Genomic DNA, 14,867 nt, shown 5'->3' on the forward strand with positions numbered 1-14,867 from the left:
CACATGCCAGACGCGGACGTACCCTCGAACATCCTCTCCCAATCAACATCCACCAATTCCTGCCTAATCCGGCTATAGTCAGCCTTCGCCCAATTTAGCACCCTGCCCGTAGGACAGCACTCATCCTTGTCCATTACTATCCTAAAGTTAACAGAGTTGTGGTCACTATTTGCCACATGTTCCCCGACCGAAACTTTGACGACCTGACCGGGCTCATTTCCCAGAACTAGGTCCAGTATAGCCCCCTCTCTAGTCGGGCTATCAACATACTGTTCCAAAGAACCTTCCAGTACGCATTTTACAAATTCATCGCAGACTGACATTCTCAGGATCTGCAAATCCTTCTATGCTGGACTATATGACCTGAAGCCAACAGACAGCACGGCCTCCCAGTCTTTCCTGTCATCATCTGGACAGACCGTAATCTCTGGATGAGCTGACAAAGGCCGTCGGGTCCTTTCAGAAGGCTCAAACTCCCGGAAGCGACGGCTCACTGGCTGAGTTTTACTCGGCGTCGTGGGACTTGGCCAGCCCGGACCTGCTGGAAGTATACGAGAGTATGCTTCTGGAAGGCAGCATGTCAGAATCCATGAGGAAAGGCATCATCACCCTCAGCTACAAGTAGAAGGGGGAAAGGGAAGAAATTAGAAACTGGCCACCCATTTCACTGTTGAATGTGGATTACAAAATTCTAGCCAAGGTCATCGCCAACCGGGTCAAGTCTGCTCTGGAATCAGTGATCCATCCTGATCAAACCTGTGCTGTACCTGGCAGGAAGATCTCGGATAGCCTCGCGCTACTCAGGGATATGATTGCCTACGTGCAGGACAGGCAGATGGACACTGCCTCATCAGTCTAGACCAGGAGAAGGCGTTTGACAGAATATCACACACCTACATGATGGATGTGCTGTCCAAAATGGGCTTTGGGGAGGGAATCCACAATTGCATCCAACTGCTCTACACAGACATCAGTAGCGCAGTTTCAATCAACGGGTGGGAATCAGATATGTTTCAGATCAGGTCTGGAGTCAGGCAGGGCTGCCCTCTCTCCTCCGTCCTTTTTGTGTGTTGCATTGAACCCTTTGCCGAGGCCCTCAGAAGCGACCCAGGCATCAAAGGGGTTACAATCCCAGGCAGCGGAGGTCAAAACCTCCCTGTACATGGATGACGTGGCTGTCTTCTGCTCAGACTCGTCATCTGTTTGCAGGCTCCTCCAAGTCTGTGAGCAGTTCGAACTGGCCTCAACAGCAAGAGTGAAGCCATGGTCTTTGGGAACTGGGCTGACCGATCCTGTGTCCCCTTCACCGTCAGGGCAGATTACCTTCAGATGCTGGGATATGGTTTGGAGCGGTGGGGGTGTGCGCCAAAACTGGGCAGAGCGCATCGCCAAAGTAAGGCAAAAACTGGGCACGTGGGAGCAACTCTGCATCCCCTCTCTATCACCGGCAAAAACCTCATCATCCGGTGTGAGGTACTCTCTGTTTCGTTATATGTAGCGCAAGTGTGGCCAATTCCCAAATCCTGCGCTGCAGCAGTCACCCGGGCCATCTTCAAATTTATCTGGAGACCTACGATGGATCGTGTCCGGAGGGAAACGATGCATAAATCTCCGGAGAATAGAGGGAAAAATGTTCCCAACGTCGCCCTCATCCTGATGTCCACCTTTGCGTGCGGCTGCATCAAGCTGTGTGTAGATCCTCGGTACGCTAATACCAAGTGCTGCTACTTTTTGAGGTTCTACCTGTCCCAAGTGTTGCAGAAGATGGCTCTGGCCACGCTGCCGCGTAATGCTCCAAGTAGTTGGACCGTACCGCAGCACCTATCCTTCGTGGAGAAATTCTTCCAGAAACACAACTTTGACCACATGGCGATCAAGCAGTGGTCCTTGAGGCCCTGAGGGAAAAGGAGATGGTGGATCCTGTCGGATGGCTCCCTGAGCAGACTGTCAGTATCATCTGGCAAAACGCCTCATCATCAGAACTTTCAAACAAGCAATAAAGAACAAGACCTGGCTTGGTTGGTGGTGAGAAGGGCACTTCCCGTCAGATCCTTCATGCACGCCCGAGGTCTCAACACCACCGCACGCTGCCCTGGAAGCGGCTGCGGGGGCGATGAGACGGTCGCACGCCTCCTTGTGAAATGTGCCTTTGCCACAGAGGTCTGGAGTGAGATGCAGTGACATTTGTCGAGGTTCACCCAAGCGGCTCTGTGGCACAGGACTCTGTTTTCTCCGGGCTGTTTCCAGGGACGCACACCGAGACAACTATCAACTGCTGCTGGAGGGTCATCAACTCGGTGAAGGATGCTCTTTGGTCCGAAACTTGCTGATCTTCCAGTGCAAAGATTTGTCCTCGACCCAGTGTTGCACACTGGCACATCCCAAGGTACAGGACTACGTGCTGAGGGACACTCTCAAGCTCGGGGCAGCCACCACAAAGGCACAATGGGGAAAAAGCCACCGTTTAAAGCCTTTCAACCAAGGCAGACCGAGGGGCCAAACTGTAAAAAATCCTCGGACTGCGTAACTGTGCAACACTGTAAAAACAGCACACAGTGAAATGTGACAAATGCATATAGTTTGTTGAAAGACTCAACTGTAATGTGTGTAAGGTCACTGTAAAATATTGAAGTTAAGGAAATTGTAAATATGACTGTTTTTGCACTATCTGTAATGTTTGGAAATGTCGTTTCTGTAATGACTTATTTCAGAGTATTTATGAATAAAGTAGATCTTTGAAATAAAAGAAGCTGTTCTGATCAGTTTAATATCTGATACGTCCCTTATCTGGGGACCATATATTAAATTGATTTTTGGAGCAGGGAGATGGAATAGGGGCTTGCTCCGTCCACTCCACGTATCAGCCCGGTATTGCAGTATCTCCGGGAACGGTGCACCACCCCCTTTCTGGGGACATTCTCAAACTTCAAAAACAGCTCTCGCACAAACTCACTCTGCTTTCTCTCTTTCCAAAACAAACACTTCCTCACCACACATGCTCACTGGCAGACACACACACGCACGCACGCACTCGCACACACAGACAGACACACACACACACGCACAGACACACACACACAGTTTTTCCTGCCAACCTTTGGCTTCAGTTTAGCGGGCCCAGATCTGCCCTTGCTCCATTGAAGTTGTCTTTCCCTGACTCAATTAATCTCACTCTGGAATGTTCTTTGTCCTTTTCCATTCTTATCATAGAATCATAGAACCCCTACAGTGCAGAAGGAGGCCATTCGGCCCATCGAGTCTGCACCGACCACAATCCCACCCAGGCCCTACCCCCACATATTTTACCCACTAACCCCTCTAACCTACGCATCCCAGGACTCTAAGGGGCAATTTTTTTAACCTGGCCAATCAACCGAACCCGCACATCTTTGGACTGTGGGAGGACCCACCACACCCCAACCGGAGCACCCGGAGGAAACCCACGCAGATACGAGGAGAATGTGCAAACTCCACACAGACAGTGACCCGAGCCGGGAATCGAACCCGGGACCCTGGAGCTGTGAAGCAGCAGTGCTAACCACTGTGCTACCATGCCGCCCTAATTTATGATTTATCCTAAATCATCTGCACTCCCTCGACATTTTCCGCTCCCTCATAAAAGCAGCCAGCATAATCAAAGACCCCACACACCCCGGACATACTCTCTCCCACCTTCTTCCGTTGGGAAAAGGTAGGAGCTTCTGACAACACGTACCAACCGACTCAAGAATAGCTTCTTCCCTCCCTGCTGCCATCAGACTTTTGAACGGACCTACATTATATTAAATTGATCTTTCTCTCCACCCTAGCTACAACTGTAACACTGTATTCTGCATCCCCTCCTTTCCTTCGCCCCTATCGTACTCTATGAACGCTATGCTTTGTCTGTATAGAGTGCAAGAAACAATACTTTTCACTGTATACCAATACATGTGACAATAATCAATCAAATCAAAAACCTTACAATACAATGATCACTGTCCCCTAACTGCTCTCCCTCTGGATCTACTTGGCCCGCCACATTCCCAAGAACCAACCCAGAAACACCTCAGTTCTCGTTGGGCTGGACAACTACGGCTGTAGGAACTCCTCCTGTGCCCATTGCAAACCAACAGACAGAATGAAAGAAGGCCCAATGACAAGCAAAGGAAATTCATAATGAGGAAGTTAGACGAATGGCACAAAAGAAAGCAAGGCACCAGGACACAAGACAACAAGCCATCTTGGGGTGTGTATGTGTGTGTGCGCATGCGTGCGTGTGATCGTTATGTGCTAACCAACAGGACGTTTTCCATGTTTGATCTGGTGCTATGAGACTTCATGGGTTCCAGATTCAGTGGGAACTCTCTCTTGCAACTGTCTAATTATGTACCGGACATATCCAGGGATTGAGACGGTGGTACTTGGCAAGGACGAAATTCCAGCCAAACTGCCCAAAACATGGAAGGTCCCACCGAGACAAATATCAACTGCTGCTGGAGGGTCATCAACTCGGTGAAGGATGCTCTTTGGTCCGAAACTTGCTGATCTTCCAGTGCAAAGATCTGCCCTCGACCGAGTGTTGCACACTGGCACATCCCAAGGTACAGGACTACGTGCTGAGGGACACTCTCAAGCTCGGGGCAGCTGCCGCAAAGGCACAATGGGGAAAAAGCCACCGTTTAAAGCCTTTCAACCAAGGCAGACCGAGGGGCCAAACTGGAAAAAACCCTCGGACTGCGTAACTGTGCAACACTGTAAAAACAGCACACAGTGAAATGTGACAAATGTATATAGTTTGTTGAAAGACTCAACTGTAATGTGTGGAATGTCTTGGAACTGAGCACTGTAAAATATTGAAGTTAAGGAAATTGTAAATATGACTGTTTTTGCACTATCTGTAATGATTGAAAATGTCGTTTCTGTAATGACTTATTTCAGAGTAATTATGAATAAAGTAGATATTTGAAATAAAAGAAGCTGTTCTGATCAGTTTAATATCTGATACGTCCCTCATCTGGGGACCATATATTAAATTGATTTTTGGAGCAGGGAGATGGAAGAGGGGCTTGCTCCGTCCACTCCCCGTATCGGCCCGGTATTGCAGTATCTCCGGGAACGGTGCACCACCCCCTTTCTGGGGACATTCTCAAACTTCAAAAACAGCTCTCACACAACTCACTCTGCTTTCTCTCTTTCCAAAACAAACACTTCCTCACCAAACATGCTCACTGGCAGACACACACACAGACACACACACACAGACAGACACAGACACAGAAACACACAGTTTTTCCTGCCAGCCATTGGCTTCAGTTTATCGGGCCCAGATCTGCCCTTGCTCCATTGAAGTTGTCTTTCCCTGACTCAATTAATCTCACTCTGGAATGTTCTTTGTCCTTTTCCATTCTTATCCTAAATCATCTGCACTCCCTCGACATTTTCCGCTCCCTCGGAAAAGCAGCCAGCATAATCAAAGACCTCACGCATCCCGAACATACTCTCTTTCACCTTCTTCCGTCGGGAAAAAGATACGAGAGTCTGAGATCACGTACCAACTGACTCAAGAACAGCTTCTTCCCTGCTGCCATCAGACTTTTCAATGTACCTGCATTATATTAACTTGATCTTTCTCTCCACCCTAGCTACAACTGTAACACTATATTCTGCATCCCCTCCTTTCCTTCTCCCCTATTGTACTCTACGAACGGTATGCTTTGTCTGTACAGTGCGCAAGAAACAATACTTTTCACTGTAGGCTAATACATGGAACAATAATAAATCAAATCAAATTCCTTACTTACCTGGCAGTGGAGAGTCAAGAAAAGCAAATTACTGAGGATCCCTTCCTGGCCTTTTGGCTAAGATCGAGTGTATGAATCGAATTTCGATGGGGGTTGTGGATTGAAGAAGCAGACGAGGGAATACACAGAAGGCAACACTTGAGCCCTGCTGCTACTGGTGGATCTTTGGTCCACCCAAAACTTGCTGATCTTCCAGGACAAAGATTTGTCCTCACCCAGTTTTGCAGACTGGCAAATTCCAAGGTCCAGGACTACGTGCTGAGGGACACTCTCAAGCTCGGGGCAGCCGCCACAAAGGTGAAAGGCCACCGTTCAAAGTCTTTCAACCAAGGCAGACCGAGGGGCCAGTAACTGTAAAAAATCCTTGGCTTCAGTTCATTGGGCCGTGATCCGCCCTTGCTCTATTGACATCGTCTTTCCCCGACTCAATTAATCTCACTCTGGATTGTTCATTGTCCTTTTGCATTCTTATCCTAAATCAAGCTGCACTCCGACACTTCCTGCTGCCTCAGAACCAAGATAGACAGACCGAGAGGGAGACAGACCGAGAGGGAGACAGACCGAGAGGGAGACAGACCGAGAGGGAGACAGACCGAGAGGGAGAAGTTCCGAGAGGGAGACAGACCGAGAGGGGGACAGACCGAGAGGGGGACAGACCGAGAGGGGGACAGACCGAGAGGGGGACAGACCGAGAGGGGGACAGACCGAGAGGGGGACAGACCGAGAGGGAGACAGACCGAGAGGGAGACAGACCGAGAGGGAGGCAGACCGAGAGGGAGACGGACCGAGAGGGAGACGGACCGAGAGAGGGAGACAGACCGAGAGAGGGAGCGAGGGAGACAGACCGAGAGAGGGAGCGAGGGAGACAAACCGAGAGGGAGCGAGGGAGACAGACCGAGAGAGGGAGCGAGGGAGACAGACCGAGAGAGGGAGCGAGGGAGACAGACCGAGAGAGGGAGCGAGGGATACAGACCGAGAGAGGGAGCGAGGGATACAGACCGAGAGAGGGAGCGAGGGATACAGACCGAGAGAGGGAGCGAGGGAGACAGACCGAGAGAGGGAGCGAGGGAGACAGACCGAGAGAGGGAGCGAGGGAGACAGACCGAGAGAGGGAGCGAGGGAGACAGACCGAGAGAGGGAGCGAGGGAGACAGACCGAGAGAGGGAGCGAGGGAGACAGACCGAGAGAGGGAGCGAGGGAGACAGACCGAGAGAGGGAGCGAGGGAGACAGACCGAGAGAGGGAGCGAGGGAGACAGACCGAGAGAGGGAGCGAGGGAGACAGACCGAGAGAGGGAGCGAGGGAGACAGACCGAGAGAGGGAGCGAGGGAGACAGACCGAGAGAGGGAGCGAGGGAGACAGACCGAGAGAGGGATGCGAGGGAGACAGACCGAGAGAGGGAGCGAGGGAGACAGACCGAGAGAGCGAGCGAGGGAGACAGACCGAGAGAGGGAGCGAGGGAGACAGACCGAGAGAGGGAGCGAGGGAGACAGACCGAGAGAGGGAGCGAGGGAGACAGACCGAGAGAGGGATGCGAGGGAGACAGACCGAGAGAGGGAGCGAGGGAGACAGACCGAGAGAGCGAGCGAGGGAGACAGACCGAGAGAGCGAGCGAGGGAGACAGACCGAGAGAGCGAGCGAGGGAGACAGACCGAGAGAGGAAGCGAGGGAGACAGACCGAGAGAGGGAGAGAGACCGAGAGAGGGAGACAGACCGAGAGAGGGAGCGAGGGAGACAGACCGAGAGAAGGAGCGAGGGAGACAGACCGAGAGAGGGAGCGAGGGAGACAGACCAAGAGAGGGAGCGAGGGAGACAGACCGAGAGAGGGAGCGAGGGAGAGAGACCGAGAGAAGGAGCGAGGGAGACAGACCGAGAGAGGGATGCGAGGGAGACAGACCGAGAGAGGGAGTGAGGGAGGGAGACTGAGAGAGGGAGACAGACCGAGAGAGGGAGCGAGGGAGACAGACCGAGAGAGTTTTTGCACTGTCTGTAAATGATTGAAAATGTCGTTTCTGTAATGACTTATTTCAGAGGATTTATGAATAAAGTAGATCTTTGAAATAAAAAAAGCTGTTCTGATCAGTTTAATATCTGATCCGTCCCTTATCTGGGGACCATATATTAAATTGATTTTTGGAGCAGGGAGATGGAATAGGGGCTTGCTCCGTCCACTCAACGTATCGGCCCAGTCTTGCAGTATCTCCGGGAACGGTGCACCACCCCCTTTCTGGGGACAGTCTCAAACTTCAAAAACTGTGCTCACAACTCACTCGACATTCTCTCTTTCCAAAACAAACACTTCCTCACCACACATGCTCACTGGCAGACACACACACGCGCGCACACACAAACGCGCGCGAGCACACACACACACGTGCACACACAAGCGCGCGCACACACTCTCGCGCACACACACGCGCGCACACACACACGCGCGCGCACACACACACACGCACACGCGCCCCCACACACACACGCACGCGCACACACATGCACGCACACAGACACATACACACACGCGCGCACACACACACGCACGCACACATACACGCGCGCACACACACGCGCACACACACGCGCACACACACACGCGCACACACGCGCACCCACACACACCGACACACACACACACCGACACACACACAGACAAACACACACACAGACAAACACAGACACAGACAAACACAGACACAGACAAACACACACAGACACAGACATACACACACACACACACAGTTTCTCCTGCCAGCCTTTGGCTTCAGTTTATCGGGCCCAGATCCGCCCTTGCTCCATTGAAGTTGTCTTTCCCTGACTCAATTAATCTCACTCTGGAATGTTCTTTGTCCTTTTCCATTCTTATCCTAAATCATCTGCACCCCCTCGACATTTTCCGCTCCCTCATAAAAGCAGCCAGCATAATCAAAGACCCCACGCACCCCGGACATACTCTCTCCCATCTTCTTCCGTTGGGAAAAGGTAGGAGCGTCTGACATCACGTACCAACCGACTCAAGAATAGCTTCTTCCCTCCCTGCTGCCATCAGACTTTTGAACGGACCTACATTATATTAAATTGATCTTTCTCACCACCCTAGCTACAATTGTAACACTGTATTCTGCACCCTCTCCTTTCCTTCTCCCCTATCGTACTCTATGAACGCTATGCTTTGTCTGTATAGAGTGCAAGAAACAATACTCTTCACTGTATACCAATACATGTGACAATAATCAATCAAATCAAAAACCTTACAATACAATGATCACTGTCCCCTAACTGCTCTCCCTCTGGATCTACTTGGCCCGCCACATTCCCAAGAACCAACCCAGAAACACCTCAGTTCTCGTTGGGCTGGACAACTACGGCTGTAGGAACTCCTCCTGTGCCCATTGCAAACCAACAGACAGAATGAAAGAAGGCCCAATGACAAGCAAAGGAAATTCATAATGAGGAAGTTAGACGAATGGCACAAAAGAAAGCAAGGCACCAGGACACAAGTCAACAAGCCATCTTGGGGTGTGTATGTGTGTGTGCGCGTGCGTGCGTGTGATCGTTATGTGCTAACCAACAGGACGTTTTCCATGTTTGATCTGGTGCTATGAGACTTCATGGGTTCCAGATTCAGTGGGAACTCTCTCTTGCAACTGTCTAATTATGTACCGGACATATCCAGGGATTGAGACGGTGGTACTTGGCAAGGATGAAATTCCAGCCAAACTGCCCAAAACACGGAAGGTCCCACCGAGACAAATATCAACTCGGTGAAGGATGCTCTTTGGTCCGAAACTTGCTGATCTTCCAGTGCAAAGATTTGTCCTCAACCCAGTGTTGTCACAAGCACATCCCAAGGTACAGGACTACGTGCTGAGGGACACTCTCAAGCTCGGGGCAGCTGCCGCAAAGGCACAATGGGGAAAAAGCCACCGTTTAAAGCCTTTCAACCAAGGCAGACCGAGGGGCCAAACTGTAAAAAACCCTCGGACTGCGTAACTGTGCAACACTGTAAAAACAGCACACAGTGAAATGTGACAAATGTATATAGTTTGTTGAAAACCTCAACTGTAATGTGTGTAATGTCTTGGAACTGAACACTGTAAAATATTGAAGTTAAGGAAATTGTAAATATGACTGTTTTTGCACTATCTGTAATGATTGAAAATGTCGTTTCTGTAATAGCTTATTTCAGAGTAATTATGAATAAAGTAGATATTTGAAATAAAAGAAGCTGTTCTGATCAGTTTAATATCTGATACGTCCCTTAACTGGGGACCATATATTAAATTGATTTTTGGAGCAGGGAGATGGAATAGGGGCTTGCTCCGTCCACTCCACGTATCGGCCCGGTATTGCAGTATCTCCGGGAACGGTGCACCACCCCCTTTCTGGGGACATTCTCAAACTTCAAAAACAGCTCTCACACAAACTCACTCTGCTTTCTCTCTTTCCAAAACAAACACTTCCTCACCACACATGCTCACTGGCAGACACACACACAGACACACACACACACAGACACAGACACACACAGTTTTTCCTGCCAGCCATTGGCTTCAGTTTATCGGGCCCAGATCTGCCCTTGCTCCATTGAAGTTGTCTTTCCCTGACTCAATTAATTTCACTCTGGAATGTTCTTTGTCCTTTTCCATTCTTATCCTAAATCATCTGCACCCCCTCGACATTTTCCGCTCCCTCGGAAAAGCAGCCAGCATAATCAAAGACCTCATGCATCCCGAACATACCCTCTTTCACCTTCTTCCGTCGGGAAAAAGGTATGAGAGTCTGAGATCACGTACCAACTGACTCAAGAACAGCTTCTTCCCTGCTGCCATCAGACTTTTCAATGTACCTGCATTATATTAACTTGATCTTTCTCTCCACCCTAGCTACAACTGTAACACTATATTCTGCATCCCCTCCTTTCCTTCTCCCCTATTGTACTCTACGAACGGTATGCTTTGTCTGTACAGTGCGCAAGAAACAATACTTTTCACTGTAGGCTAATACATGGAACAATAATAAATCAAATCAAATTCCTTACTTACCTGGCAGTGGAGAGTCAAGAAAAGCAAATTACTGAGGATCCCTTCCTGGCCTTTTGGCTAAAATCGAGTGTATGAATCGAATTTCGATGGGGGTTGTGGATTGAAGAAGCAGACGAGGGAATACACAGAAGGCAACACTTGAGCCCTGCTGCTACTGGTGGATCTTTGGTCCACCCAAAACTTGCTGATCTTCCAGGACAAAGATTTGTCCTCACCCAGTTTTGCAGACTGGCAAATTCCAAGGTCCAGGACTACGTGCTGAGGGACACTCTCAAGCTCGGGGCAGCCGCCACAAAGGTGAAAGGCCACCGTTCAAAGCCTTTCAACCAAGGCAGACCGAGGGGCCAGTAACTGTAAAAAATCCTTGGCTTCAGTTCATTGGGCCCAGATCCGCCCTTGCTCTATTGACGTCGTCTTTCCCCGACTCAATTAATCTCACTCTGGATTGTTCATTGTCCTTTTGCATTCTTATCCTAAATCAAGCTACACTCCGACACTTCCTGCTGCCTCGGAACCGAGAGAGACAGACCGAGAGGGAGACAGACCGAGAGGGGGACAGACCGAGAGGGGGACAGACCGAGAGGGGGACAGACCGAGAGGGGGACAGACCGAGAGGGGGACAGACCGAGAGGGGGACAGACCGAGAGGGGGACAGACCGAGAGGGGGACAGACCGAGAGGGGGACAGACCGAGAGGGGGACAGACCGAGAGGGGGACAGACCGAGAGGGGGACAGACCGAGAGGGGGACAGACCGAGAGGGGGACAGACCGAGAGGGGGACAGACCGAGAGGGGGACAGACCGAGACGGGGACAGACCGAGACGGGGACAGACCGAGACGGGGACAGACCGAGACGGGGACAGACCGAGAGGGGGACAGACCGAGAGGGGGACAGACCGAGAGGGGGACAGACCGAGAGGGGGACAGACCGAGAGGGGGACAGACCGAGAGGGGGACAGACCGAGAGGGGGACAGACCGAGAGAGGGACAGACCGAGAGAGGGACAGACCGAGAGAGGGACAGACCGAGAGAGGGACAGACCGAGAGAGGGAGACAGACAGAGAGAGGGAGACAGACCGAGAGAGGGAGACAGACCGAAAGAGGGAGCGAGGGAGACAGACCGAGAGAGGGAGCGAGGGATACAGACCGAGAGAGGGAGCGAGGGAGACAGACCGAGAGAGGGAGCGAGGGAGACAGACCGAGAGAAGGAGCGAGGGAGAAAGACCGAGAGAGGGAGCGAGGGAGACAGACCGAGAGAGGGAGCGAGGGATACAGACCGAGAGAGGGAGCGAGGGAGACAGACCGAGAGAGGGAGCGAGGGAGACAGACCGAGAGAGGGAGCGAGGGAGACAGACCGAGAGAGGGAGCGAGGGAGACTGACCGAGAGAGGGAGCGAGGGAGACAGACCGAGAGAGGGAGCGAGGGAGACAGACCGAGAGAGGGAGCGAGGGAGACAGACCGAGAGAGGGAGCGAGGGAGACAGACCGAGAGAGGGAGCGAGGGAGACAGACCGAGAGAGGGAGCGAGGGAGACAGACCGAGAGAGGGAGCGAGGGAGACAGACCGAGAGAGGGAGCGAGGGAGACAGACCGAGAGAGGGAGCGAGGGAGACAGACCGAGAGAGGGAGCGAGGGATACAGACCGAGAGAGGGAGCGAGGGAGACAGACCGAGAGAGGGAGCGAGGGAGACAGACCGAGAGAGGGAGCGAGGGAGACAGACCGAGAGAGGGAGCGAGGGAGACAGACCGAGAGAGGGAGCGAGGGAGACAGACCGAGAGAGGGAGCGAGGGAGACAGACCGAGAGAGGGAGCGAGGGAGACAGACCGAGAGAGGGAGCGAGGGAGACAGACCGAGAGAGGGAGCGAGGGAGACAGACCGAGAGAGGGAGCGAGGGGACAGACCGAGAGAGGGAGCGAGGGAGACAGACCGAGAGAGGGAGCGAGGGAGACAGACCGAGAGAGGGAGCGAGGGAGACAGACCGAAAGAGGGAGCGAGGGATACAGACCGAGAGAGGGAGCGAGGGAGACAGACCGAGAGAGGGAGCGAGGGAGACAGACCGATAGAGGGAGCGAGGGAGACAGACCGAGAGAGGGAGCGAGGGAGAGAGACCGAGAGAGAGAGCGAGGGAGTTAGACCTAGAAAGGGAGAGAGGGAGACAGACCGAGAGAGGGAGAGAGACTGCGGGAGAGAGAAAGGGAGACAGAGAGAGAGAGACTCAAACCCGGGAGGGAGAGAGACAAACCGAGAGAGAGAGACAAACCGAGAGAGAGAGACAAACCGAGAGAGACAAACCAAGAGAGATGGAGATAAACCAAGAGAGAGGGAGAGAGAGATAAACAGAGAGAGATAGACACACAGAGGCAAGATGAAGGAAAAGAGTGAAGCAGCAGGCGCCCAAACATCAGCACTGTCCCCAGAACCTGCCACTCCTTTGCGGGCCGAATCACTGGAGGGGAATGCAACAGAGGATAAACAGGGAGTTTTTCAGGCGGTGAAGAAATCCAAACGAAGAAGGAGCCAAGAAGGGACCAAGCCACTTCCCAGACCAGCAGCATGAAATGACTCCCATCTGACTGAGATGATAGGGGCTGCTGTCCTGAACAAGGACGGTACCTTCAGAAGGATTGGCAAAGCTCGAGGGAGCTGGAGGAGGAGGAGGCACACAAGCTCCAGTGCATTGGAGACAACAAAGATGCCAGCGCATCCCAACTGCAACTTTAAATCATTGTAGGAGCCAACATTCATTTACTAATACTATAGTTTCAGTTGGAAGTGTCGCTGTCTAATGGTCAGGTGTAATTCTGCAATCGATGTTGCAGAAGGAGTCAGTTTGCAGCTTCCACCTGTGACTGAAGTTAACTTCGAAATCAACCAAAACAATTCTAGGTAATGAGTAAGGATCAACCTACTGCTTCTTGTACACAATCAACAAAGGCTACAATATGTGGACTGCCAGCATGTGTTGAAACACTATTCACCCACACTCAAATCACTTTTCAGCAGCAGTTAAGTACTTGAAGCTAAGAGTTTCCTCGTACCATCTGTGCTAAACCAAAGGCTGACATCATTACTTAGTGCAAATAGGAACATTCTCTTTTGTCATCTCTTTATTCGCCACAGTGCATGTTAAATTTAATGATAAAATTACTTCAAAAAACAACTGTGAGGGGAAGAACCAAATCTTACTCATTTTCCATCTCAAATTGTAGTTTTCTATTACATTGATGTGCCATGCAAAGGAGGACTAACTTACCTTTCTCCACTATGAAAGCAGCAACGCTCCCTTTGCAGCTTTTGTATTTGGGAAGAGACTCCAACAGCATATTCAATATACAGTTGCTAACTGCTGCACATCGGACAGGGTGAATAATTAGATATTCTGAAATCAATCACAAGAGGTGCATTCAAATAACTGGATTTGGAAAGTCAGTAGAATCATAGAATCCCTACAGTGCAGAAGGAGGCCATTCGGCCCATCGAGTCTGCACCGAACACAATCCCACCCAGGCCCTACCCCCACATATTTTACCCGCTAATCCCTCTAACCTACGCATCCCAGGACTCTAAGGGGCAATTTTTTTAACCTGGCCAATCAACCTAACCCGCACATCTTTGGACTGTGGGAGGAAACCGGAGCACCCGGAGGAAACCCACGCAGACACGAGGAGAATGTGCAAACTCCACACAGACAGTGACCCGAGCCGGGAATCGAACCCGGGACCCTGGAGCTGTGAAGTAGCAGTGCTAACCACTGTGCTACCGTGCCGCCCCTTGATTGAGATATTTTCATTGAAACAAAGAACAAAGAAAAAAACAGCACAGGAACAAGCCCTTCGTCCCTCCAAGCCTGCACCGAACCTGCTGCCCGTCTGAGCTAAAACCCCCTACCCTTCCGGGATCATATCCCTCAGAACCCATCCAATTCATTATTTGTCCAGATGCCCCTTGTTCCCTCCCTGTTGAAACAATCCTTCCTCCATTTCCTGCACCACTTATTTCCTAGCTGTGAAAGTGGCCAGATTTTCAGGATCAACAGAGGTGCCGACT

The 14,867-nt window shown here is 51.3% G+C and overlaps 4 pseudogenes; all 4 read left to right on the forward strand.

Moving 5' to 3' along the window:
• Positions 1–2,731: 2,731 nt before the first annotated feature.
• Positions 2,732–2,902, forward strand: LOC144511560 (U2 spliceosomal RNA; annotated as a pseudogene).
• Positions 2,903–4,940: 2,038 nt separating this feature from the next.
• LOC144511562 (U2 spliceosomal RNA) lies at positions 4,941–5,111 on the forward strand (annotated as a pseudogene).
• A 2,722-nt stretch (positions 5,112–7,833) lies between these two features.
• LOC144511567 (U2 spliceosomal RNA) lies at positions 7,834–8,004 on the forward strand (annotated as a pseudogene).
• A 1,947-nt stretch (positions 8,005–9,951) lies between these two features.
• On the forward strand, positions 9,952–10,156 carry LOC144511555 (U2 spliceosomal RNA; annotated as a pseudogene).
• Positions 10,157–14,867: the final 4,711 nt, after the last annotated feature.

The sequence above is a fragment of the Mustelus asterias genome, chromosome 24, assembly GCF_964213995.1.
Source record: "Mustelus asterias chromosome 24, sMusAst1.hap1.1, whole genome shotgun sequence".
NCBI classification, from domain to species: domain Eukaryota; kingdom Metazoa; phylum Chordata; class Chondrichthyes; order Carcharhiniformes; family Triakidae; genus Mustelus; species Mustelus asterias.